Source organism: Pteropus vampyrus, unplaced genomic scaffold (assembly GCF_000151845.1).
Source record: "Pteropus vampyrus isolate Shadow unplaced genomic scaffold, Pvam_2.0 Scaffold191, whole genome shotgun sequence".
In the NCBI taxonomy this organism is placed as follows: Eukaryota; Metazoa; Chordata; class Mammalia; order Chiroptera; family Pteropodidae; genus Pteropus; species Pteropus vampyrus.
In genome coordinates this window covers 2,418,153-2,423,070 of record NW_011888972.1, presented here as the reverse complement: position 1 = coordinate 2,423,070, position 4,918 = coordinate 2,418,153, and positions in this window count along the sequence as shown.

Here is a 4,918-nt window from a genome sequence, read left to right as displayed (position 1 = left end):
GAGATATCACCTCACGCCTGTCAGAATGGCCATCATCAATAAATCAAGAAACAATAAGTGTTGGCGAAAATGCAGAGAAAAGGGAACCCTCGTGCTCTGTTGGTGGGATTGCAAATGGGTGCAGCCGCTATGGAAAACAGTTTGGAGGGTCCTCAAAAAATTAAAAGTAGAACTACCTCATGACCTTGAAATCTCATTTCTGGGTATTTATTTGAAGATTCAAAACACTAATTCGAAAAGATATATGCGCCCCTATGTCCGATGCAGCACTATTAGCAGCAGCCAAGATATGAAAGCAACCTAAGTGACCATCAGTAGACGACTAGATAAAGAAGGATCGATACACATATAGAATAGAATATTACTTAGCCATAAAAAAAAAACAATAACATCTTGGCATTTGTGACAACATGGATGGACCTAGAGAGTGTTATGCTGACTGAAATAAGTAAGATAGAGAAAGAGAAATACTATATTATTTATTTTATGTGTGGTATCTAAAAAAAAAACGAAATGAAGAAACAAATGAAACAGAAACATACTCATAGATACAGAGAAGAAACTGATGGTCAGCAGATAGGAAGGGGTTGGGGGTTGGTTCTAAAAGGTGAGAGGGATTAAGTACAGATTGCCAGTCACAAACAGTCACACGGATGTGAGGTACAGCACGGGCCATACAGTCAATAATATCGTAATAACTATGGAAGACTTATTGGGGTGAGCACTGTGTAAGGTTTATAGCTGTCTAATCGCCATGTCGTACACCTGAAACTTATATAATTGTATATCCACTGTCATTTAAAAATGAATTTAAAAAACAGAGCACCCAGCGAAGTACCGCTTCTATTTTACAGATAAAACACCAGAGTTTCATAAGAGAAGTGACCTGCCAAGGGTCACCAATCTGGCATCTGTTGCATCTGTTTCGGAAACCCAACCTGTGGGACTTTTGCCCTTGCGTCACGCTGCTTCCAAGGGCACAGAACCAAGGTGCTGCGTGGCAGCGTTGTCCCCAGTGGCGGGAGCAGGGAGTGGCCTGTATTTGGCACAAGATTAGGAAGAAAAGCGCTGGGGCCGTGGAACCCCAGCAGCTGGCTGTGTCTGCCACCCCGGGCCTTGCAGGGAGACCCCCAATGCCGCCCCAGAGAGGCCAAAACGCAGTCAGGAAGCGCGCGGCACGCCACGCAGAGCCGGGATTCACGTGTGTTCGGGATGACTTCTCGCTCCCTTAACTCCTGTGACGGCGAGCCCATCCCTTTCGCTCTCTGGGCCGCAGCACCCCATTTGTGCAATCAAGGAGTTGGACTGGAACTTTCTAAGATCTCTTTCACCTCTGACATTCTGCGGGTCACTGAGGTCAGTGACAGAACTGAAACGGTTACTCAGAAAACACTGTGACATTCCTCACTTAGTTACTGTGCATCTCCCGTGGCCCTGAAGTAGTGGCACCAGTGCCCAGAGTTCCTGGACACTCGCTTTTGGGGAGGGGGAAAAAAAGGAAGAAGCTGAGAAGATGGAGTTCAAATCCACAGTTAACCTCCGACTAGGCGTGCGGGAGTAGAGCCCAAGGAATCCGGGGCAGCGAGGCTGTCGGGAGAAGTCAGCGGAGTCCATCCTGGAGCCAGAGGGTCGGACGGGGGACCCTCGGCCAGACACGGATAACGCACTGTGGTAACTTCCCCAGCCGAGGCCTGCCTTCTCTGAGCATATCGTCCCCGTGTTGTCCCCACCAGTCAATCCTGTGACCTCCAAATGCGATCTTGGCTGCAGCTGCTGCCCAGCTCTAGCTCACCACCATCATGGCCTTCTTCCCTTCCTCCGTGCGCCCTTGGAACCACGGCTTGAAGAGAGAGGTTTAACAGAAGGTTGCGTGGTACAAACAGCATCTGCTTTGGTGTCAAGAGGCCTGAGTTCCAGTCCCAGCTCAGCTCCCGAAGAACTCTGAGGCTGGGAAGGTCCCGCCCCTCTTCTGAGACTCATCTGTAACTTCAAGGATTTGGAATGCTTCTTAACCTTTTGTCGGAGGGCACACTTCTGAGAATTGGATGACATCGTTTAAATGCAGAGGCCACGATTTTGCATATACTTTCAGGCGACTCGTGGACCGCTAGGCTAAGCCTTTCTGCCTAATGGCCAAGAGCTCTTTCAGCTCTGCATCTGCGGTTCTGTAATCTGGGCAGGAAGCCAAGGTGTGCTTGCTGCTTCCGGAGGAAGTGGAGGAGGAATCCACCTTCCAAATATATCCCTTGGCCTACGCTTCCAGCCGCTTTTGGCTCTAATGCATGATATTCTGGGCTCTGGGGAGTTCTCGCTTCCCCCTGCAAGGCCTGAAATGGAGTAAAAAAGACAAAGGCAAGACACTACAGTGCCCTTCAAAACCCAGTGCCTCTGAGCTTCCTTCCTGGGGCCTCTTGGGTCACAGCTAAAAATTGAAGGCAGCAGTAGGATGACCTCTGGCCCAGGCAATAAGTGACTTCAGGAAGGCAGGCGTGCAGCGCTGGCTGCCAAGGCTTGTCTGGACTGCACCGTCCTCTGGTGGCTGTGAACGTGTATAGGGCCCGAGCTGGAGGCCTCGAGCTTTAATGGCAGTGTAGGGACAGGGACCAGCCGTTATCAAATCCAAGGGCAGTCCCACGAGGAGCTTGGATTTTGGTCCAGAGCTACTGCTATGACGCAAGCTCGGAATGCGGGCTGCGAGGAGTGAGCGATGGGGACCGAACGGCCAGTGCACGCTGAGGTTAGCTTGGGCAAGTAGCAACTTTCAGCCTTGAAGGCGCCATCACTGATTCCGGTGAGCCCCATGTATTGTGGCTCCTCGCTAGTCTTTCCCTGGAGCTCTGTAGAGCTCCCCTGTGGTAATCCTGACAGGCAGGCTCCCTCCCCAGAATCGAGACCAACCTCGTGTCTTCTTTTGGGCTCAAAGCTAGATAGCCAACCACGTTTCAAGTATCGCAAACCTAGATGTGTCACAGATTGTTTTTTTCCAAACTCGACATATCGCAACTTAACTCATCGCTTTCCTTTCCTAAGCTATCTGTATCACGTAGGAGGCTTTTGGGTACAAGTTACAAAAACTTAAGTAAAATGGACTGAATTACGATCTAACGTAGAAGCATTTATGATCTGTAATGAATACTGTGGACATGGCCAGTGGTGATGTCGGCCGGCTCAGGGCTCAGTAACACCGAGGATCCGGGGCGTCTCCACCTGTCTGAGCCGTTTTGCTTGGCGTGTCAGCTACGCCTCTTGATGGCTACGGCGGCACACGCTATCAAGTTTTCATACGAGAACACGTGGACTGAAATGCGGGCCACCCTTCCTTTGGACCCTTTTTAAAGAGAGGACATCTTTCCTAGAGGCTGCAAAACAGACCTCTCATGTGGCACGGTAAGAGCCGCGCCATATGCTTTATACTTTACAAGTCAGGATTGGATCCAGCGGCAACACAGCAGAAATACAGACAAACCAAACAAAACAGATGACCTAAACACGATAATATTTTATTTCGGGATGGAAGAGCAGAGGTCGGTATTCCAGGGCTGCTATAGCAGCTTCACAAAGTCACCGAGCCCCAGGACACTTTCAGCCCCTGTTCTGTCATCCTTAGGGAATTCCCTATATCTACGTACTCCTGGATGGTTGTTGGAGGTCCAGTCACCACGTTTGTCCAGGAAGGAAGATGGAAGAACTAAATGAGAAGATACATCCTCTCCATTTTAAAGAGTGTCTCCAGAAGCCCCATATGACACTGCCACTTAAATAACATTGGCCGAAAGTTAATGTCATCGCTACACCCAGCCGTAAGAAAATCTGGCAGCGGTGTGCCCAGCTAAAAATTGACAGTCGACTGCTAAGGAGGAAGCAGAGAATGGATATTGGGGGTGTGCCAGCCCTCTGAGAAGCATGCCACTTCCTACTCATCGCTGACAAAGGAAATGAAACCGCCAAGGTAAATTTAGACCAGGGGTTCCCAGCCAGCAGCACCTGCCCTCCGGGCAACATCCGACAATGGCTGGAGACATCATGAGCTTATCACAACTCAGGGAAGTGTCGTTACTAACATCTGGTGGGCGGAGGCCCAGGATGCTGCTGAACACTCTATAGCACGCAGTATGGGCCACAGAGAATGGTCCAGCCTAACATGTGAACAAGGCTGGAGGCTGAGGAACCCTGGCTTAGACTTATCAAGACCTGCCACGTGCCCACCTCTGGCCCTTGGGCTGGAGGAGGGCCCAGGCTCCCCCAGACCTCCCTTCGTCACCAGATGCTGCCATAATCTAGCCAGCTGTGCAGACCAAACTTCTGGGCACTGTCCTCTGATTAACACTCTACAGTGGCTTCTCCTTGTCCTCCAGACAACGAGGAAAATCTTAATGGACCTGAGCGAACTACCGGCTCCATATCACACCCTCTCCCTCCTCATCATCTGTGCTGCAGCCTTTTGTTTTAGTTTCTCGAATGTGCTAGTCTCCCATCCACTCTCACTCTAGGTCTGGCTATGTGATTTGCTTCAGCCGACAAAAGGTTAGCATAAGCGACAGCGGGCAGGTTCTGAAGCTGGACATTAAGCATTGTGCGCAGCTTCTCACCCCTGCAGCCAATCCAAGACAGGCCCAGACTGGATGGACTGAGCGCAGATGACCTGTGGACATCCGAGTGAAAAATAAATCCTTATTGTTTACAGCATGTGATTGTCCTGCAGCGTTATTAGTGTCGTGGAAGGTGACCGATAAACACCTCGATCCAATATTACTTGGATGCTGTTCGTTCTGCCTAAATAGCTTTCCTTTCTGTTTCACTGACTAGGTTCTGACCTTAAAAACGTTCTAACCGGTCTCCTTATTTCTAGGCCTCTCTTCCTCCAGCCCACCGTCCATACCGCTTCCATAATCACCATCCCAAACCAAACAAAACCAAA